The sequence below is a fragment of the Suncus etruscus genome, chromosome 1 (assembly GCF_024139225.1).
Source record: "Suncus etruscus isolate mSunEtr1 chromosome 1, mSunEtr1.pri.cur, whole genome shotgun sequence".
In the NCBI taxonomy this organism is placed as follows: Eukaryota; Metazoa; Chordata; class Mammalia; order Eulipotyphla; family Soricidae; genus Suncus; species Suncus etruscus.
Genome location: NC_064848.1, coordinates 96,483,537 through 96,506,246, shown reverse-complemented (window position 1 = coordinate 96,506,246; position 22,710 = coordinate 96,483,537). Strand labels below are relative to the sequence as shown.

Here is a 22,710-nt window from a genome sequence, read left to right as displayed (position 1 = left end):
GATTTGGAGGGTTTGATTTTGTTTTATTTGGGACCACACCTGGCAATACCCAGCGATTACTCCTGGCTCTGCCCTCAGGAATTACTCCCAGAAAGCTACGGGAACTATATGGAATGCCCAGGATCAAACCTAGATCAGCCATGTGCAAGGTCTTACCCACTCCAGCCCCTACAAAGATGGTTTTTTTTTTAACATAATTTTTATTTTGATCATAGTGGCTTACATATTGTTGACAATAATATTTTAGGTACATATTTACATAAAATCAGGGGGGATTCCCATCACCAGTTTGTCTTCCCTACTCCTCCGTTTTTGTCCTACCTTCCATATCTTCTTCCCTCACCCCCAGGGCTGCTAGAATATGTGGTCCCCTCTGTACCTATCCTATTACTTCGTAGTCTTACACCTGTTTGGTCCTGATGCCTCCTTTATTTCCCCCTCTAATTGGGGGGCAGGACTAGCTAGTTCAAGTTATGTGGTTTTGTTTGAAGAGGAGAAAAATAATAAACTGGGGTAAAAGTCTAATACGCCGGGAATAAGCAGAATTCTTTTAGAGGCTCTCGCCATCGGTTTGAGAGACGAAGGAGAAAAAGAAGGTGAAACAGTCCACCCCTACGAAATGAAGTGTCAAATATCTATTAAGAGTTCCAACAAGGGCCGGGCGGTGGCGCAAGAGGTAAGGTGCCTGCCTTGCCTGCGCTAGCCTTGGACGGACCGCGGTTCGATCCCCCGGCGTCCCATATGGTCCCCCAAGCCAGGAGCAACTTCTGAGTGCATAGCCAGGAGTAACCCCTGAGCGTTACCGGGTGTGGCCCAAAAACCAAAAAAAAAAAAAAAAAGAGTTCCAACAATAACGCTAAGCACCCCAAAAACAGAACAAAACAAACAAACAAAAAATGTCGTGGTCTTGAGAAAGGCATCATGGCAGAGCCCATGAAGAGGGAAAAGAAGGGGCCTGAGAGATCACATGGAGGCAAGGCGTCTGCCTTTCATGTAGGAGGTCATCGGCTCGAATCTCTGCGCCCCACATGGTCCCTCATGCTCGCCAGGGGCAATCTCTGAGCCCGGAGCCAGGCATAATCCCTGAGCACTGCCGGGTGCCACCCAGAAATCTGAAAAGAAGAAAAAAAAAGAGAAAAAGAAAAAAAAAGGAGAAAAAAAGATAAGTGGGGGGCAATAACTTCAATAACCACACTAAAACAAAGAAATCGACCAAAAATAGATAGGTAAATAAAAATAATAATAGTAGTACATGAAGATAAAACGTAATATATGAAAAATAAACAATGTGGTTTTTTTTTCCCTCCTGCCCAGGCACAGTAAATATTGGGGTCATTCAAAAAGGGATTCACATGGCCTAAGAGATATGGGATTTCTCCGCCCTTGGAGTATATTGTCATGGGATCAACTATAGACTCTGTTTATGATCCTTTATTCTCCCGGTGGTGCATTTGTGGAGTTTGGGAGGCTTCTGCTCCATCCTGGGTGTTATAGTGAGACCTCTGTATCTAGAGATCTCAGTATCTGCACAGTTACAGGGGTGGGACTTATGATGAAGTCAGTCTTTGTGGTTGTAGAAGTTCTGTTCCCTCCGTGTCACTTCAGTCCATCTTCTGTGGTTGGTGGTCTTGGTCTTGGCACTAGCCCTGGGCTGGCACCTAGGATAGAGCCTTTCCTTGCATTCCCAGAAGCCCCATTCCGTTACAGTTGTCTCTGCCAGACCTTTGGAACTGGGGATCATGGTTGTTGTGCAGGTCGTAGCTCAAACCCTAGGCTAGGGCTTTTTTATTGGACCCAAGATATATACAGTCTGGTCATGGTTCTAGCAGCCAGTCCTCTGTAAATCGCGTTTTTGGCTTCTGGACCTACCAGAGGGTGACAAATCTGATTTTGTCTTATCAGTGGCTGGTAGGGCAGGATAACCTGCTCTTAAATCAAGTTGTTCCCCTTTTCCTCGGTGTCAGGATATCGTATTAGAACTGGCAGTCGTAGGTGTTCCAGCAGTAGTAAGGTTGTTCTGGATGGGGTTTGTTACCTGCAGCTGTTGTGAAGGACTGTGCCATTTCTGTGACAGGGATCCAGGGTTCAAGGTTGGATGGATGGGATCTAATCTCCTGAGGTCTAAGTTGATTCCACATGACATATTTTCAAGGTAGGAGTTATCCCTGTATTGTAAACAACTCTGAGTTTCTATCTCTAGTAGATAAAAGCTCTTTTTTTATGTGAAAGCTTTCCCCTTTTTTTAGTGTGCCTTTGCAGAGAGAAATGGTGCTATGTTATTTTGCTGGTGCCTTTGGGGGTGGACAGAGAGGAAAACAAAAACAGGTCACATACCCAAAAAAGATTAGAAAAAAGTAGGATTAAAAATGTATGTGCTCACATATGTATATGTGGACAAGAAAGTTAAAAAATGAATTAACGGAGTATTTAAAGGACCAAAGAGGTGCAAAAGACTACCTTACATTTGGGGAAAGGCAGGTAAAGAGGAGGTGTAATACAGGTCTTATGTTTATGTTGGGAGTATAGGTTTTCCCATTGTCTTTTGGGTTTTTCTTGTAGTGTGTGGGTTTCCAGGTACCTTTCCATCACACCCCCTGACCTCCTTCAGGTTGGTGAAAGATTTGCGGCAGGGAGGTCTTGGGAAGAGTTCTTGTATTGGGTCTACTTTTGGAGCTAAGTCCGGTTTCAAGTAACAGTCCTCCTTAGGGGGAGATGGTAGGGAGGGCCGCGCAGCATGGGTCCGCAGGGGAGTTAGTTGCCTTTTCTTGCAGGAGACGAAGTGTGGGTTTGACTGGGTGTCTCTTCGTTTGGGTACTGGGTACTGGTTCATTGGGGTAGGAGGTCAATCTTGATGCCTAATAGAGTAAGGACTGAGGGTGAAGAGTGTTAATACAGTGGGAAGTATGGATGGGAATGAGGGATGAGGGGGTATTTGGATTTCCAAAGGGGGGAAAGGGGAAGGTATATGGTAGGGGTAGGAAGGGAGAAACGAGAAAATACATTGGAAAGGAAGGGAAAAGAGGAAAGAAAAAAAAGTAGAGAGAAGAGTGGAGAAGAAATGATAAAAAGAGAAAGTAGTGAGAAGAGAGGAGAGAATAGCAAGGGAATGTGGGTTTGCTTGAGTGTGTTCGATGAGTATAGTCTGTAGTTTAAGTCCGTATGTCACGGGTACTGCTTCAGTGGTCTGACTGGCCACGTGCTTCGATTCCTAAAAGAAGGTATAACCTTGAAAAAAAGTGTATGTTAAAGAGTTTTCTCGGGACCATCTCGTATTCCATCTTGAAATGGAATAAAGAAAGCCTCTTCAACAAATGGTGTTGGTACAACTGGAAAACCACATGTACGAAAGTGAAAATTGACCCATACCTCACTCCTTATACGAAAGTCAACTCAAAATGGATCAAAGACCTTGAAATCAGACCCGAATCTATAAAGTTTATCGAGAATAAAATAGGTAGAACCCTTGAAGACCTATATATCAAAAAGGTCTTCGAGAATGGAGCACCAATGGCAAGAACTTTAGCATCAAACATAAACAAATGGGACTACATCAAACTAAAAAGCTTCTGCATGGCGAAAGAAACCTTACTTAATGCAAGAAGACAGTTAACAGAATGGGAAAAAATTTTTTCACTCGACATATCAGATAAAGGGCTGATATCTAGAATATACAAAGCACTCAGAAAGCTGAGCCCCCCAAAACCAAATAAAGCCATTAAAAAATGGGGAGAGGAAATGAATAGACACTTCTCTGAGGAAGACAGAAGGATGGCCAACAAACACATGAAAACATGCTCACCTTCACTCATCATCAGAGAGATCCAAATCAAGACAACAATGAGATACCACCTTACACCAGTAAGGATGGCTCACATCAAAAATAATGGGGACAATCTCTGCTGGCGGGGATGCGGTATGAAAGGAACTCTCATCCACTGCTGGTGGGAATGCCCCCTAGTCCAACACCTATGGAGAACAGTCTGGAGAGTGCTCAAAGAACTCAGAATTGAGTTGCCATTTGACCCAGCAATTGCTCTCCTAGGTATATACCCCCAACTTGGAAGGGTATTCATTCCAAAATACGTGTGCACCCCACTATTTATAGCAGCACTCAGTATAATAGCCAGGTCTTGGAACCAACCTCGATGTCCAACAACAGATGAATGGATCATTAAGATGTGGTATCTATACACAATAGAATATTACATGGCAGTCAGAAATGATACAATCACAGACTTTGCAGCAACGTGGATGGATCTAGATCATGTTATGTTAAACGAAGTAAGTCAGAAGACCAAAGATAAACACAGAATGATAGCACTATTCTGAAGCACCCAGATCATACATCTTATACACAACTAACACTCAACAATCAAATAATAGGGTTTAATAGGGTAGAAACTCTAAACACTGTAATAGCCAACATATACTCGAATGCAGCGCCCAAAATACATGAAAAAAGGGACAACGCAAACTCTTGACCGCACTATACCACAAAGAAAACAGCAGCACCAGAAATAACAGCATAGGGAGAACAGGTATGTAATCAGCCTTCTACGACAAAGGCCCACAATAATCCCTTGGAGATCGTAATCAGGATCACAGGTAAAGAATACCACTGGAAATCACTGACTCCAATGGAATCATCCCATAACATCATGTTTTAATGCCTCATCTTACTATATTTAAAATAACCTCTCAGCTTTTCTGTCCACAGACATCCTTGGATACAAAGGGTGGATAAACCAAGATGGCAGCTCGGGATACCACACGAGATACCATTCCTAGCTGGCACTACGAGATGGTCCAAAGATGGTTTTAAAATCCACTCTTGGATCTTTGTTGTGAGGTTGTGGCCAAAGGGAAGCACCTTGGATCCTTAATGATCTTTTTATTTTTTATTTTGTTGTTGTTGTTTTGAGGTCACACCCAGTGACCTATGGCTATGCGCTCATTGGTCCTGGGTTGGGGGATCATATGGGGCACCAGGGGATTGAACCATGGTCCGTCCTAGTCAGCCACTTGCAAGGCAAATGCCCTACCACTGCACCACTGCTCTGGCCCCAATGATCTCCTTTTTTTTCCCCAATGATCTCTTTTTATTTTTTATCAGGACCTTAGTTTTTCCTAAAGCTGCTCCTGATCTAAGGAAATCAACTATCTTCAGCATGCTGCATTAGTTTCTGTATTGGACTGGAATCTCATTTTCTCCTTATCCAAAGACCTCAGCATATGTATTGCAATGGGATATGATCTTCAGGCCTTTGAGGTACTTCATGGCTAGGGACCAGTCACCTTTCTTAAAACCTCATTGCCAAGGACCTTTCCTATCTATCTGCCTCTAACAGAATCCATGACAGAACAGCTATGTGAAGGTACAAATACCCAATTAAAGTATGCAACCTCTAGTAAGTACTCCAGTAATAGATATGAACATCACAGCCAACTAAACAAGTCCCCCAAAAGGTCAGGGATGAAAATCTCGTTATCACAATAAAAACAAATAGAAAGGAAAGTGGAACAATCAAGTAATAAGGAATAAGAAAATCCTCTCCAAATGTTCACTCTTTATACCAGCCATAACTCAGTTTTTCACAGTAAACTAGGAGAAAATCACTCAAGCTTTCCATCTGGAGGTGAAGAAACAAAGAAATAATCACTACATTCTTTTCTAACAAGGTCAGTCCTGAAGAGAAACTAGTTAACCAGAGCACAGTAGGATGGGGGTGAGGGAAATATCATTCAGCCCATGGTGGCCGCACATTCCTAGGTCTAAGTTTGTTTGTTTGTTTTTGGGTTACTCCTGTCTCTGTGCTCAGAAATCGCTGCCCCTGGCAGGCACAGGGGACCTTATGGGATGCTGGGATTTGAACCACTGTCCTTCTGCATGTAAAGCAAATGCTCTACCTCCATGCTATCTCTCCGGCCCTCACACATTCCTACATAATACTTAGCAATCATGAAATCATTACAAGACATACTTAAAAGGCAAAACTATATGTTGTCTATAAAAAGCTCACTTAAATACAGAAAGGACATATCCATAAATTATGATGAACCAAATTAAAGCAGGAAAGAATCCCTTATAGCACAACAGAGAAGGGCTAAGGAGATAATGCAGTGGGTCTTGCTGACCCCACTGGTTTGATCCCCAGCACTCAATATCATTCCTTGAGCACTTCCAGAATAATTCCTGAGTGAAGCACCAGGAGTAGACCCTGAGTAACATCAGACATGGGAAAAAAATAACAGAAAAAAATTATATATTTCATGCAACTCACACCAACATATCCCCAAAAACCATCTGTTTCATCCACGCACTTATAATTTTAAGGTAAATAGCCAAAATCTTATAGTGTTGGCAAAATAGTAAGAAGCTTGGAGCTCTAGCTACAACCTCATTGAGAAAGCCATGGAATTGTAATAGCCTGAAATGTAGAACAAGTAAGTGGGGACAGAAATCTGGGGTTAGGAGAATCTGAAGAATTCCAGTGAGCTGCCTCAGTAAGCAGAGAAAGAGCCACATTGCCCTTGTGCCACTGTCCCAGGTTTGATTCCTGGCACCACATATGGTCCCCCAATACTGCCAGGAGTGATTCCTGAGTACAGTGCCAGGAGGAACCTCTGAGCACCACTAGGTGTGGCCCCCTAAAATAAAAATAATTTAAAAAAACACAAAAAATAATTAAAACAAGCAAAAACTGGGTATTACTGCTGAACTCTGAACCTTAACAATTTTAGGAAGTTGGCTTTAATAAACTAAATCTTTCCTACAATAACCCCTTGCTGATATGGAAATGTGTGTATGATGTATCTGTCTTCAGTGACAAAATGCAAGAATTCAGCTTCATAAACCTACCCTCTAGCTCAGCCAAGCACAGAGGTCCAAGTGCACCCCAACTAAGGAAAAAAGCGGTATTGGAGAAAAAGGGTCACATTAGTTTCTGGGTTCTTAGTTTTTGTTTGTTTTGGGGGGTTTAGACCAATTGTCTCCATGATCATTTGGACTAGACCTAAGGTGTGCTAATGTGCTAGAGTCCAAGGGAAGCATGCTTTGTGCCAGCTGAGGCACTTGTGTCGGATGGGGCATCTGAGGTCAGAGTGTATTCTAGTGATGGTGGCTATTTGGTGTCCAGATCCTATTCGTGAACTATAATCTCTGATCAGGACCCCAAACTAATATTATCATTGCTGTCATCTCACACCTTCACATTCAGGGAATTACATCATCTCCCCATAGTAGTGGGAGCTCTTCCCTGTATGACGACTACGTTGATAAATAAAAGTTCTTGATTTCTAGGTCTTTGCTATTGTTTTCTAGAATTTGCTAGAGTAGTCTAGTCAGCATCTCTCTCATGACTGAGACAGACTCTGGAACTCCTTAAAAGGGTGGTTTCTTGTTTCCTGGTTTTGATGGTTTGATACAACAAAAAGTCAAGCTAAGGAACCAAGAGATAGTACAGCAAAGAAGTTGTTTCTCTTGTATATGGCCAACCCAATTACAGTCCCTGGTCTGGTCCCCTGAACCCTACCAGGAGCAATTCCTAAGTGCAGAGCAAGAAATAAGCTCTGAGCACTCAATGGGTGTGGCCCCCAAACAGAAAACAAAACACCACATCCTGTGGTGCCCATTAAACTTTTTGGTCAGTAATATCAAAATCCAGGATGCTTGGGTTCACCCATGATCTTTCCTTTCTTCTTTCATTCCCTGATGAATATGTGTATTTCTGATTGGGATCTAGTTCTACTCTAGACATAATGTAAAAAAGAAAAACAGTGCTCACTTCGGCAGCACGTATACTAAAATTGGAATGATACAGAGAAGATGAGCATGGCCCCTGCTCAAGGAAAAGAAAAAACAAAGCTTTAGCTGCCAGAGTCCACTGTCTTCTGGGATTTGCAAGTTTATAACAGAAAAAAAAAGTAATAAGTCTGACAAAACCTAAGGTTCAGGAGGAAGTGAGAGTGCAAATTAGAAACATCACTTTGCAGAGCAAGTGACAGGATCTAAAAATGTCGAGAATGTGTCATACTGCATGAATCAGCAATTCTACTTCAAGAAATACCCTAGAATAAGAACTTCCTGGTACACACCAGGAGCCAGATATTTAAATTTTTCATTGCTGCAGCATTGTTCATAACATAAAAAAAAAGTCAAACCACCTAAGTGTCCATGAAAGAAAAGAATGTGGGTCACTGCACAGGAGTTAATGAAGGGATTAGAATTGCTTCTGTCACCACTGACAAAAATTAAGTAAAATATTCTGATTGCCTTTAAAATATCTTTTTGATTTTTCTTAGCCTTATTTAAAAGCATCTGCTTGATTTAAATTATAATTTTATGAATCAGGAATGTGAATCAGGGCTATAGTAACTGCTTCACAAGTATGACCACATAAATGATGTTCAGAATACCCTAAGAGCCCTGAGCACTGTGGGGTGTCCCTGGTTGCCCTGAGCAGCATCACATCCTCCAGCCTAGCATTGACCCTCAGACCTATTTGGCTGAGCATTATGGGGAGAGGCTTCCAGACCCCACAAGTATTGATTGTGAGACTCCACCCCAAACACACAAAAACATGTAATCATCATTAGGGCAATGAGAGAAAAACACTTGAGTACATTGAAAATGTGAGACGTGTAATTGTGAAACTCCCAAGGTATTCTGGAGTTTGGTCCATTTCAAAGATACAGCCAATAAGTCTGGAAATTTAGTATTAGGACTATGGTAATGCTCAGGCTTGTGGAATGGGGGCCACCGGTTTCATCCTAGCAGCACTTGGTTGGGTGTCTCCATGAGTGTCTAAGAAGCCAGAGACTGTACCTGGAGAGGGGGGATGCTGACCCTGTACTATTGCTCAGCCTTTGATGTCTTTATTTTTATATTGCCACGCTGTTACACTTATTTCTAGAACCCTTTCTTGAATCCAACATTCCTCATATGTATACTCATCACACTATGTGCATAGTGTTTTCACAAAATTTATTTCACTCTTAGTCCGCTGGTTCTTTGCCTTCGACACTTGTACTCTTTTCTGTATCCTTATCTCTATATCCCAGGGTAACAAAAATCATTGTTCATTGAATAAAGTTCACTATAAAAAGTATGTTTTGGGGGGGTAATTATGGAGTCAGAAGAAGTTTCAGAAATATACAGGTAGTTGCTTGGGCACCTTACCATCAGCAGTGCTAACATCTTATAGCACATGCACAAACTAGAAAATTGACTCTGATACAATGAAAGTAGCTAAACCATAGATGGTACTCAGGTTTCATGCCTTTTTGATACCTTCCCCACTTTTTGGATGATGCTATGTATAGGTCTGTTAAGATTTGCCAAATGTATAGAATGGGATGGTACCACAATGAAGATTCATTATTTCATTACTACAGAAATTCTGTTGTGCAATGCCATGATAAAGATGTCCATTTTAACTAGGTTATCTCTGTTATCATAGGGAATCAAAACAGAGAGGGTACATTGTTATGTTCACTCTGGAAATTACCTCCCCCTCATTCAGCTGCTTTAACTTCCTCCATCAAATCTAAGATTTTAAAAATAGGTTAAAATGTTAAATTAAGGGCCCGGAGAGATAGGGCCCGGAGAGATAGCACAGTGGCGTTTGCCTTGCAAGCAGCCGATCCAGGACCAAAGGTGGTTGGTTTGAATCCCGGTGTCCCATATGGTCCCCAGTGCCTGCCAGGAGCTATTTCTGAGCAGACAGCCAGGAGTAACCCCTGAGCACCGCCGGGTGTGACCCAAAAACCAAAAAAAAAAAAAAAAAGTTAAATTAAGAATATCTGGGGCCGGCGAGGTGGCGCTAGAGTTAAGGTGTCTGCCTTGCAAGCACTAGCCAAGGATCAGGACCGCAGTTCGATCCCCCGGTGTCCCATATGGTCCCCCTAAGCCAAGGGCGATTTCTGAGCACTTAGCCAGGAGTAACCCCTGAGCATCGAATAGGTGTGGCCCGAAAAACCAAAAATAAATAAATAAATAAATAAAAGAATATCTTGGGGCCGGAGAGGTGGCGCTAGAGGTAAGGTGTCTGCCTTGCAAGCGCTAGTGTATGACAGCTCATGACATGAAGCTCATCACATAGAGTGATGAGTGCAGTTGGAGAGATGACTACACTGAAAACTATCATAACAATGTGAATGAATGAGGGAAGTAGAAAGCCTGTCTCAAGTACAGGTGTGGGAAGGTGGGGAGGAGGGAGATCTGGGAAATTGGTGGTGGGAATGTCGCACTGGTGAAGGGGGGTGTTCTTTACAGGACTGTAATCATACAACTATAATCATGTTTGTAATCACGGTGTTTAAATAAAGATAATTAAAAAAAAAAAGAATATCTTGGGGCCGGAGAGGTGGCGCTAGAGGTAAGGTGTCTGCCTTGCAAGCACTAGCATATGACAGACCGCAATTCGATCCCCTGGCGTCCCATATGGTCCCCCCAAGCCAGGAGCGATTTCTGAGTGCATAGCCAGGAGTAACCCCTGAGTGTCAAATGGGTGTGGCCCAAAAACCGAAAAAAAAAAAAAAAAAAGAATATCTAGGGCTGAAGAGCAAGTGGTAGGGCATTTGTCTTGCAAGCAGCTGACCCAGGACTGACAGTAGTTCAAATCCCTGCATTCCAGATGGTCCCACAAACCAGCCAGGAGCGATTTTTGAGTGCAGAGCCAGGAGTAACCCCTGAGAGCCACTGAGTGTGACCCAAACCAAAATAAATGAATAAATAAAAATAAAGAATATTTAATATTGGGGGGCCGGTGAGGTGGCGCTAGAGGTAAGGTGTCTGCCTTGCAAGCACTAGCCAAGGAAGGATCACGGTTTGATCCCCCGGCGTCTCATATGGTCCCCCCAAGCCAGGGGCAATTTCTGAGCGCTTAGCCAGGAGTAACCCCTGAGCATCAAACGGGTGTGGCCCAAAAAAACAAAACAAAACAAAAAGAATATTTAATATTGGGATTTGGGTTCAATCCTCAGCACTGTCTGGTCCCTAAGCACTACTTGGGATGACATCAGAGATGAGCTGGCAATAGCCCTCAAAGCATGGCCAGATGTGGAAAAAAAAGAATATTTAATATTAATATCTTAAATTATTTTGATTCATAATTTCTTTGGAAGGCCACACTCAGAGGTGTTCAGAAGTCACTCCTGGCTCTGCATTCAAGGATCACTCCTGGCAGTGCTCTGGGGACCATATGGGATGCCAGGATCAAACGCGGATCAGCAGTATGCAAGGCAAATGTGCTACCTACTATATTATCACTCCAGCCCCAATTTATGATATTCGTAAGTGATTAAACAAAGACAAACTTTCAAATTTTTATAGTTATGACTTAATTTTCCAGTAATGAATGTTTGCCCCGCTAGAATAATACAATATTTAAAGTACTATCCTAGGAGGACACTATTTCATGACCATTAATCCTTAATGAAAAAAGACAATGGCTTAACTAAAAAGGACTGCTTGAAGCAATGCCATGTAACTAGTTTTAGAGATAGGTCCCATGAGTGTAGTGGGATATCCAAAGGACTCAGTATTCGGCTGCCAAGAAGAGAGGCGAGATCTGTAAGGAAATCAAAGCAATGTTGTTATCGATGATGCCAAGCAATGTACAATTATTGTAGGATTGCAGCTGCAAAAAAAAATCCGAAAAGTCAGCCATTAACATTTCACTGATTATTCCAATTCCCTAACAAGAGTTCTTAGGAGATGGCAACCTTGAGGGAAGGAGTAACTGACAGGTACAAATATTTGATGATAAACATTCAGCCTGTTCTTTTCCCACTTCAGATAACATACCTAAAATAGTGACTTGTTTGAAATTCAAGAAACATCAAGAAACTCTCAGCCTGTGAGCCTTAAGTGTTTTAATGTTCAAAAGGGATGCTCTAATTTAAAAAGGTATGTCTGATAGTTGATTGCTATTGGTTTGATCAAACATCTATTCCCACTGCTTTTCTCCCTTATATTTTGTGATAGAGCTTAAGAAAAAATCGTAGTTACTGCCATATGTTAGTTGTGCTAGGGTATGAAGTATGGTTTTGAACAAGCTTTGACTTTCCTGGGGTAAGGGGTGGGGGGCAACTTGACTGATGAAGACACTTTTTCTCTCCCCATCTTTCTGCTTTGATCAAAGGTATAAGGGCTAATATTTCAGCAGTCATTTTGCAACCATGAGAGAAATGTAAAGAAAAATCCAAAAACTGGGGTTCTGCTGTTTTCGAGTTGCAGATTCAAGGGTAACTTGTCCACCTGCAGACTAACATGAATGAATAGATTGTGAGTTGCTTAAATCATCGCAATGAAATCTTTTTTTAAGTTCAAATTCCTAAATGTGCTACCACTGAAATATTTTTTAGTCTTTTCTTTCAACCCAATTAGTCATCCTTCACTTACTTCCCCCACATCCTCTTAGTAACTGAATCTTGTTTACTGTAGCTAGCTAAATTCAAATCCATCTCTATTTCACTATCTTCACTGCTAAACTATTTTGGACTCTTTCCTGTCTGTACTTTTTTTTTGGGGGGGGGCACACCCGGTGATGCTCAGGGGTTACTCCTGGCTTGGAGGACCATATGGGATGCCAGGAGATTGAACTGCAGTCCGTCCTAGGTTAGCACATGCAAAGCAAATGCCATACCGCTTGTGACACCACTCCAGCCCCACTTGTTTGTACTATTTTTAACAACTTCCTAGTATCCCTGCTTCCTCTTCAATATCCATCATGGATACTACATCATCGATATCTATCAAGAATTACTTTAAAAAATACTGGATGGTTATGCTCAAGGTATAAGTAAATCAACCAAAACAAGAAACATAAAATGGGGATGTGAGTGAGGGTACAGCTAGGGTCTCTTGCCTTGCATATAGCTGACCCAGGTTTGATCCCCTGCACCCTATTTGGTCCCCAAGTCTTAGTAGGAGTGATTCCTGAGTACCACCAAGTGATTCCTGAGTACTGCAAAATGTGACCCCCAAAACCACTCCAAAAAATACAAACAAAAACAAGAAAGGAATTATGCAATCCCTAATGGAAACAAATCCTGGAACAGGTCAATAGAACTGAGGACAGAGAGGCTAAGGTGTAAGGGAATGTGGACACAAATGGGTGGAGAGATTGGCATAGCACTACAAGTATAAAACAGTGATTTCAGTACTATTGTAATTGTGATAGTTCAATAAAGTTTTTTTCTAAAATCTTATGAGGATATATTCATGCTTAAAATATGTGCATGAGGGCCTGGAGAGATAGCACAGGGGTGTTTGCCTTGCAAGTAGCCAATCCAGGACCTAAGCTGGTTGGTTCGAATCCCGGTGTCCCATATGGTCCCCCGTGTCTGCCAGGAGCTATTTCTGAGCAGACAGCCAGGAGTAACCCCTGCGCACCGCCGGGTGTGGCCCAAAAACAAAAACAAAAAATATATATATGTGCATGAGGTCAAGAAATGGTACCGAGGGGCCGGGAAGGTGGCGCTAGAGATAAGGTGTCTGCCTTGTAAGCGCTAGCCAAGGAATGGACCGCGTTTCGATCCCCCAGCGTCCCCCCAAGCCAGGGGCAATTTCTGAGCACTTAGCCAGGAGTAACCCCTGAGCGTCAAACGGGTGTGGCCCAAAAACCAAAAAAAAAAAAAAATGGTACCGGGGTTAAGGCATAAACCTTACACACAGTGATCTAAGATATATTGATATCCACCCCACTGGATCTGAACCTGAAGGGTCTAACTTCCAGCAACACTGGGCCCAACACTGGGCCCAACCAGTGCCACTTCCTTGACCCTACAATATACCAAAGTGGAGCCCTGGGTCTCCTGAGGCCTGCTTGAGAGACACCTCTACTAGTCCCTCTCAGCGTTACCCCGCCCCCTCACCCCAACATGCATTACATAGGGCTCTTGTTTGCAGATGAAACAAATTCTTTTTTGTTTGTTGGGGGGGGGGGTCCACACCCAGCAGCACTCAGGGGTTACTCCTGGCTCTGCATTCAAAAATCGCTCCTGTCAGGCTTGGGGAACCATATGGGATGCCGGGAATCGACCCCGGGTTGGCCACGAGCAAGGCAAATGCCCCACCGCTGTGCGTCGCTCTAGCCCCGAAACACAAATTCTTATCATAATACCCTTGGTTGCTTTCTGCCTTCTTGTTTGGACTTGTTATGTCCAGAATCAATCTAGGACAGCTGCTCAACCGTTTGTTAGTTATATAAATTTTGTTAAGACTTCTTGGCTTAATGTTAAAACACACAAAACATTTAATTAGACTCAATGATATGCATAATAGTAGTATACCAGTCACTCGATCTAAGATTTGTCAAATGAGTCTAGTTTCTACACGGGCCTGTACAATACTTTATCATTAGTCCCAAATACACACAATTGGGCATGAATTCGGTCGACCTAGCCTAATCTACAGGAAATAACCCTTCAGAAACGTTTAAAAGTAGTCATGTATTCTCCAGATGGAATGGTGCACCAAGAGTGGAAGCTGCCAAGGGAGGTGGAGTCTGTGGGCATTTCTGACAACTTCTGATCCAGGAATAACTTCTATCAGAGAGAGCAAATCGACAACATTCCGCTTACTAGCAAGCTCAGCCAAGTGAAGCAAACCCGTGTAGGCCTCGGCCATTAGCTGCTACAGTTGTTTTCCTTTGAAACTTGTGGGGAGAACGTGTGTGTGTGTGTGTGTGTGTGTTGAAAGAAGTGAAAAACATATTTTCCCCTACACATTCCTGATGGGAGTTGTCTGTCTCTTTCTCATGCAATGCAATGTTCCCCCCTCACCCTCCCCTCTGTGTTAACTACCTGCTTGTCTTTTATCTACTGAGTTACAGGTGCTGATCCATTTGCTGGCTCCCCATGGTTTTACAGACCTTGCATTAATTATCCTGAAGACATCTTGGAGACTTAATGTCTGGATCCCGCTCACTTGGAGACTTGAAGTCTGGACCCTACTCACACCTACCCCCAAAACCTCCGGATTCCCCCATATCAAAGCCCATTCCTGTTTCCTCTGTAAAAATAACACAGCCCACCTGAAAACTGTATAAAAACCCCTTGATTTCAGACCTTGGGGTTCGCAACCTCTGCTCTGCTCCGAGCATGTTTCGAACCTCTGATCGATCAGATTAAACTTGGAACTTGCCTGCAATTTGCTGAGCACGTGCCTTTTTCACTATTCTGTGCTGGGCAACTGGGGGGTCGGGTCGTCCGGATTTTTCAGTGTGTGTGGGGGGGGGTGTTCATGCGGCGGGTGGAAACTAGCAGTCAAAGCTGCATTGCAGCAAACTTTGGAGTCCCCCATCCTCTAGCAGCCAAAAGTTCCTCCTCACAGGGTCCAGTCCATTCAAGAGCTGCCTGGAGGATATTTTCCCCACTCGGGCCTAGAGAGCCCAAGCAAGCCAGGCCTGAATGAGACCGTAAAACCCAGAAAGCGGAGCAGGCGTGGGAGCGCGGGGAAAGGGCCACTCGACCGGCAGCCCCACGACGCCCCCCCTTGCCCTGCGCGCCGTCTCGTGCTCCTCATTCCCACTCCACGACCCAGCTGCCAGTATTTCCTCTTTCCAATGGGGAGGGAGGGCCACAACAACTGCTTGCGGCCTAACACTCGGCGGTGCTTTGTTTCTGGGCGGCCAAGCACTGAGTTGGCTTCACAAGAAACCAAGCTTCGGCCGAAAGCTCCATCCCCGCCCTCAGCCTCAGCCTCCGCCTCCGCCTCCGCCTCCGCCTCAGGCGGCATCCATGACCTCCCCCCCGGGACCCGCTTCCCGCGCGCGGCCCCGCCCTTCCTGCGCTTCCGCCTCCCTCGCCGCGCCTGCGCCGACCCGACCCGATTGTTCGGGCTTTTCCGGTGGGCGGGGCCTCGGGAAAGGGCGGGGCCGAGAACCCGGGAAACTAAAATCGCCGCAGTCGGCGCGCGCGCGCACGCGAGCGGCGGGAAGGCCGAGCCGCCTGTTGTGGCTGCGGCGGCGGCTGTGGCTGTGGCGCGGTGCGCGGCTCGCGCGCTTCCGGCGTGGGGCGGGGCGTGGGCGGCGGGCCGAGCGTCTCGAGGCGCCGACGCTGAGGAGGGGAGGCGAGGCGAGGCGAGGGAGGCGAGGCGGAGGGGCGGGGCCTGGCGCTGGCGGAGGCCGTCGTCCGCTTCGCGCGTGGGCGGGCGGGCGGGCGCGGGGGGAACCGGAAGGAAGAGGCGGCGGCGGCGCCAGCCTTCCTCGGCGGGAAGCGGAGGCGAGACCGGGCCGCGGCGGAAGGGCCACGCCCCCGGCCCGCCGCTGCCCGCGCCCGACGGACCCGGTCAGAGCGCGTGGGGCCGCCGGCCCGAGCGGATCGAGCCCGATGCTGGCGACGGAGGGGCGGAGGTGAGCGGGCGGGGACCCAGGCAGGGCGGAGGGAGGGAGGGAGGGAGGGAGCCGCGGCGACCTGTGGCGGCTCGGGCGGGAGGAGGGCTGCGGCTGGCGCGGGCCGGGCCCTTTGTGGCGGCGGCGGCGGCGGCGGCATCTTTCAAACCCGAGAGAGAGGAAGGCTTCCGCCGCGGGCGGGGAGGGGCGCGGAGCGGCGGCGTGCTTCCCGGCCTCGTCTCGGCCTCGGCCTCCTGCCCTGTGTGCCCGGCGAGAGCAGCCGCCGCCGCCCGGCCGCCGGCCCTGACCTGACCGCTCGCGCCCGACCTGGCGGCCGGACCGGAAGCGGCGAAGCCCTCCTGCCCCCGCCCCGCCCCGCCCCGCCCCCGGCGCTCCCCGAGTCGCCCAGGAACGGCCGCTCCGCTCGCCGGGGAGCTGCTTGGTGCGATTGCGAGCCAGAGCCGCCCTTGGAGGCCAAGTCGTGGACGTGTTTCTGTCGCCCGAGAGCCTCGGGGACTTGGTAGAACTCGGCCACTTCGAGCGCCCTGGGGATCGAGACGCGCGCGCGCGCGCACACACACACACACACACACACACACACCCCTGGGAATTGAGACACACACAAACATAAACACACATACAACCACCCACCCACCCACCCCAGGGCCAGTATTCCGGGGACGGATGGGAGCTTGTTGTCGTCTCTGGATTTTGCCGGGTCGCCCAAAGGCACCTTCGCCAGAGTGCAGGAAGGTGGACAGACACCCTTCCATTGGCTCCAGATCCCTGCGATTGCCCAGCGCCTGCTTCTGGGGGCCCCTTGAGAAAACAGTGACAATAGGAGAAAGAGCTCAGACCGTTCAATAAACTCCTGGGTTTGTTCTTGTGGAAGCGTCACCGCCTCCCCTTGCGCCTGAAAACAACGCCGGGCCGGGTCACGTGTTGTTTGTATGTGAATCAAATGTGGTCATCTCTTCCGAAGTCAAGGTGTTTGTTTTTCATTTCTGTGTGCTTAACAAGCTCAAGATTCAAATCTTGCCCAAGCCGCCAACTGTCTGGGTTTTGTCATTTGCATATCGACTGTGCCCTCCTTAAAAAGATACTTAAGAGGCCACAGCACAGCAGGAGATAGCACTGCAGATAGGGTGTTTGTCTTGCATGCTGCAACCACAGACAGTCTCCTGAGCCTGCCAGTAGTCATTTCTGAGTTCGACGTCTGGTTTAACCCCGTAGCTCCACTGGGGGTGGCCCGAAATCAAAAAAAGAAACTTAGCTCTTCACTGAACGAAAGGTTTGTTTTAAGACTTGTGCACCATTTGCTTTGTGCCTTGTACATACATGGTTGCCCTGGGACCGATCTCTGGGAACCCATGTGGTCTCCGGATCTTCACCAGGAGTAAACCATGAGCACAGGTGTGGTCCAGAACAAAAGATGTGTGTGCCTTTCACATTCTGGCTTGGTTTTTCACTTAACTACTAAGTTGCAGAATGTGATTTCAACTCAAGTAATTTGGCTCCACGGTATCTGCTTTTCGTTTTTTTCTTTTTTGTGTTGTTTTTGGGGTCACTTTCAGTGGTACTTCTGTTAATCCCAGTTTTAGGGCACTCTGTCACTTGCTCGCGTTCTCCCCTTTGTATCCTTACACCATTCTTACCGCAGTTCAGTAATTTTCACATTCACATTTGTTTTTGTAAATTTCACATGGTTTTTTTCTTTATCCTCCAGGACTTGCTTTGTCTTCATTTTGTGTTCCTCTACCTACTAAGTGGAAGAAGGGTACTCCAGGTGACACACTTGGGGGAATTTTTGTTTTTATGATTTTAACATCCCCATGAGTTTTAATTAATTTTGGTACTATTCCTTTAAGATCCATGAATAGGTTTAGGGTCTATAAAATTTATTACTACTTTCATTGGGAGACTTAGAAGATACTCCTTTCTGGTGCAGTGCTAAGGGGCCATTCACTGGCTGTGTTTAGATACCAAGTAAAGCTTAGGACAGGGGTCTTCAATCTTTAAGACATAAAGAGCCACTTGGACTCTTCCAAAATAAAAAAAAAAAAACCTGGGAGCTGCAAAACCGTTGCGACATTTAAAACAAATATAGTACTGCATACATTGTTTCTTATTAATGCCTATATTAGGTTTTTCCAACCTTTGAGAAATAATGCTCTTTTTACTGAAAGCAAATCTTTACCTAAGGGTATTCACCCTAAAAAAAGAAAAGGTGTTTTGGAAGTCCAATAGGTGTTGAGTAGTTGTGTGATTAGATTATGCAGGAGTCCAGCCTCTTCCTCCCATGAATGGGCCTGAAGCTGGGGTGCCTCCAGGATTAAGAAAACTAGAGTGATAGCACCGCTGTAGGGTGTTTGCCTTGCACATAGAGGACCTGAGATGACCCAGGTTCGATCCCTGACATTCCCTATGGTTCCCCAGCTTGCCAGTAGTGACTTCTGAGCACAGAACCAGGTGTACCCCTGAGCACCTCTGCCAGCTGTGGCCCAAAAACCAAAAAGAAAAAAAAAAGAAAGAAAGAAAGAAGGAAGGAAGGAAGGAGAAAAGAAAAAGAAAATAAGACATAAGAGACACGCTCCCAGCTTCTGAGAGCCCTGACTATTTCGAGTAGAACATTTATTCAGGAATAATCTTAGGAAACAAGGCAGATAACAAATTCCTAACTAATGCTAAGTAAGCCTAAGGTGGAAGGATACATTTTGTAAGGAAATGTGTGAGGAAAGTGTAAGCTAAGGTAAAATCTGAAGGGGACAGATAAGACTGCAGGGCTCTTTACCTCTTAATTTTGGCAATTTAAGAGCCCTCAAATATTTATTTGCACCTTTCCTTAGTTCTCTAGCGAAACATACATCTTTACAGATCAGATGTCTAAATATTTAATTGAAAAGGGAAATAAATATATGAATTTTATAATAATTAGGTTTGGGAGGCACAACCAATATGTTGGGAGCCAACATATACTGCTCAGGAGTCACTTTTTGCCGCACCAGGAGGCCAGATGGGGCCAGCCATGTGCAAGATTAATGCTATACTAGCTCTCCAGTTCTGAATCATTTTTAATTCAGCTTTTAGATTTATGTTTTTTCCTGTTTTTGTGAACTGAAGAGAAAGCATTCTTTGAGGGAAAGTAAACAGAAGCATATACATATGGAGCCTGCAGTCTGTTAATCATAATAAGGTTTGGTCAAGGCCACACCTGCTGTTGCTTAGGACTTCACTCCTGGATCCGTGGTTCAGGATCATTCCTGGTACTGACCCTCTGAGAACTACATCTGCCAGGAATTGAACCAGCATTAGTTGCAAGCAAGTGCAACTTTTCTGCCATTATTTTCTCTATTTCGGTAGACAAAAGTTCTATTGAAACACAGCATTTTGGGCCCGGAGAGATAGCACACCAGCGTTTGCCTTGCAAGCAGCCGATCCAGGACCAATGGTGGTTGGTTCGAATCCCGGTGTCCCATATGGTCCCCCGTGCCTGCCAGGAGCTATTTCTGAGCAGACAGCCAGGAGTAACCCCTGAGCACCGCCGGGTGTGGCCCAAAAAACCAAAAAAAAAAAAACAAAAAAAAAAAAACACAGCATTTTGCATTTATTTACATGTTAGTTTTTATTGCTTATAAGCTACAGCCTAATTTTATTTCATTTTCAGAAGAGAAATGGTATATACCTTTTAAAAAGTGTAAGGCAGTCCTTGTATGTGTTAGTGAAAAAGATTAAATAGGGTCCTCAAGTTTTTTCTTTCTTGTGTGAATCATTGCTTATCCTTTGGGACAGTATCTTTTATACTTGTTTGTAACGTAAGTTTTTCTACAGATTTTTCTTATAATAAAGACTACAATTTCTAGAAGTAGTGAGATGGCTCTGAAGTCTGGAGAAGAGTGTTTTTTATGACCTTTCATGCAAGGGCCAGAGTTTGGTTATTGACAACTCTTCCTCATGAGAAACCAAAGTAGCTACCATTGCCAAATTTGCACCCCTCTCCAGATATTAAAAAAGTCTTATACTTTTACCAAAAGTTGTAAATGAAACACGAAGACAAGTAAAATGATGGAGGAGGGAGAATGCTGGAGCAGGATTTGGGACCAATAGCTACCCATGCTCAGGGACTAGCCCTGGTTCATTGCTTGAAAGGTATTTCTGGTCCTGCTCAGACCATGCAGCTCCAGGAACTGAACTTCGTACTCTCACATGCAAGATATCTCTTTGATCCCAAAACAGGCTTTAAAGTACCTTTTTTTTTTTTTTTTTTTTTTTTTGGTTTTTTTGGGTCACACCCAGCGGTGCTCAGGGGTCACTCCTGGCTGTCTGCTCAGAAATAGCTCTTGGCAGGCACGGGGGACCATATGGGACACCGGGATTCGAACCAACCACCTTTGGTCCTGGATTGGCTGCTTGCAAGTGGATCGGCTGTTTGCAAGGCAAACGCAGCTGTGCTATCTCTCCGGGCCCTAAAGTAACCCACTTGTTTCACATGTCTGTGTGGTTTTCAAGGTCGTCAAAGATAATGGTTTGTAAAACACTTCAAGTGATAGTCTACACAGTAAGTAAAATTTGGTGCTTTGGAGAGGTAGTGAACTTTAATTTCCAAGATCTTTAGAGTACAAAGACAACCACTTAATAAACATTTGTTGAATTAACTAGACAGCCATCCATAATGGAAAATTTTTTTTCTTGATGCCTGAGGATGCTAACTTCTTTAGAGTGTTTTTGTTTGGTTTTGTCTTTGAGCCACACCCACCTGTGTATTTAGGGTATCTTCTAGACTCTTTACTTAGGAATCACTCATGGTGGGTTTGAGAGACCATGTGGGAAACCAGGGATTTAATCATGGTGGCTACATGTAAGGCAAATGCCTTACTACTCTCCAATCCCAGAGGATGCTAACTTTTTTTTTTTTTTTGGTTTTTTGGGGCCACACCATTTGATGCTCAGGGATTACTTCTGAGTAAACACTCAGAAATCGCCCCTGGCTTTGGGGGGGGTTTGGGAGGATTGAACCGTGGTCCTTCCTTGGCTAGTGCTTGCAAGGCAGACACCTTACCTCTAGCGCCACCTCACCGGCCCAATGGATGCTAACTTTTATAAATAGCAGTATATGACCTATTTTGATACTAACTTTGTATAATATGGAGTGATAAAATAACTAAATATGGAGTGATAAAAGCCTAAATATTAAGGGAAATTTTCTAAAATTTGTGGTAAGTATACTATAGACTTTAAAAGTTTCAGAGCATTTAGGTTATTGATTTCAAGTTTCATTATTTTTATTTCTTTGGGCCACACCCCCACATCTTACTCCTGACTCAATTCTTAGGGATCACTTTAAAAAAATTTTTTTTAAGGTTTTGGCCCACATCTGGTGGTGACCTTCAGGGGTTATGCTGGGCTCTGATTAGAAATGACTCCTTACAGGCTCATGGACCACATGGGATGACGGGGTTAGAACCCAAATGGTTGCATGTGGCAAATACCCTATCTGCTCAGCAGATCTCACCCCTTAGGGATCAGATCACTTCTGATAGTGTTCAGTTGACTATTTGGTGCTGGGAATTCAGCCCGGGGTTGGCTACATGCAAGGCAAGCAACTTAATCTCATATCTTTTTTTGACCCTCAAGTTTTATATTTAACAGAAAAGGTATAAGTTCATGTTATGTGTGGTCAATTAGATTGATGTTTTTATTTATTTATTTTTTTGCAGGGTGGGGAACCCACTTTCTGAATTGGAGGGAAGAGAGTTTCTGAATTGTGGGGAAGAGAGAGAGAAAGGAGAGAGAGCAATTAGATTGATATTTAATTTTGTAGCACCTTACATTTTAAGTTAGTGCATTTTGAACTTATGTTCCCACAGAAATGACACTTAATTTTAATTTTGATATCTGAATAAATTGCTTTACTGCCTGGATTTTGAAGTGTGGGGGGGTTACACCCAGCTATACTCAGGTTCTACACTCCTGGTGGTTCTGGGATGCTGGGTGATTGAACACAGGTCAGTCATGTGCAAGGAAGTGCCTTGTTTGTTGTACTATGGCTCTGACTTCTCTGCCTGTTTTAATAATGATATCTTAAAATTACCTTATTAGAGAGAAAATGTATCCAGATTGCAAAGGATGGGAATGAGAATATAAAGCAATGATAAAGAGGATTCCATAAAGTTGGCTCAACTAATTTTTAGAAGTACTTTAGTTGTTTTAATGATTCATGCGTGTTTTTTTTTTTTTTTTTTTTTTTTTTTTGGTTTTTGGGCCACACCCGGTAACGCTCAGGGGTTACTCCTGGCTATGCGCTCAGAAGTCGCTCCTGGCTTGGGGGACCATATGGGACGCCGGGGGATCGAACCGCGGTCCGTCTCCTAGGCTA

The 22,710-nt window shown here is 44.8% G+C and overlaps 1 protein-coding gene and 1 pseudogene across 2 annotated transcripts in view; both read left to right on the top strand.

The window, feature by feature from the left end:
* KBTBD2 (kelch repeat and BTB domain containing 2) overlaps positions 1 to 22,710 on the top strand; it is a 73,355-nt gene that overhangs the window by 28,281 nt on the left and 22,364 nt on the right. The window contains exon 1 of one of the 2 annotated variants that reach the window (XM_049768972.1): positions 16,228 to 16,358. The exons of the other annotated variant lie outside the window; for it this stretch is intronic. The gene's annotated coding sequence lies outside the window, so the exon portion shown is untranslated. Of the gene's footprint in view, positions 1 to 16,227; positions 16,359 to 22,710 lie in introns of those variants that run through there. 2 annotated transcript variants of the gene reach the window in all.
* Positions 7,777 to 7,868, top strand: LOC126029192 (uncharacterized; annotated as a pseudogene).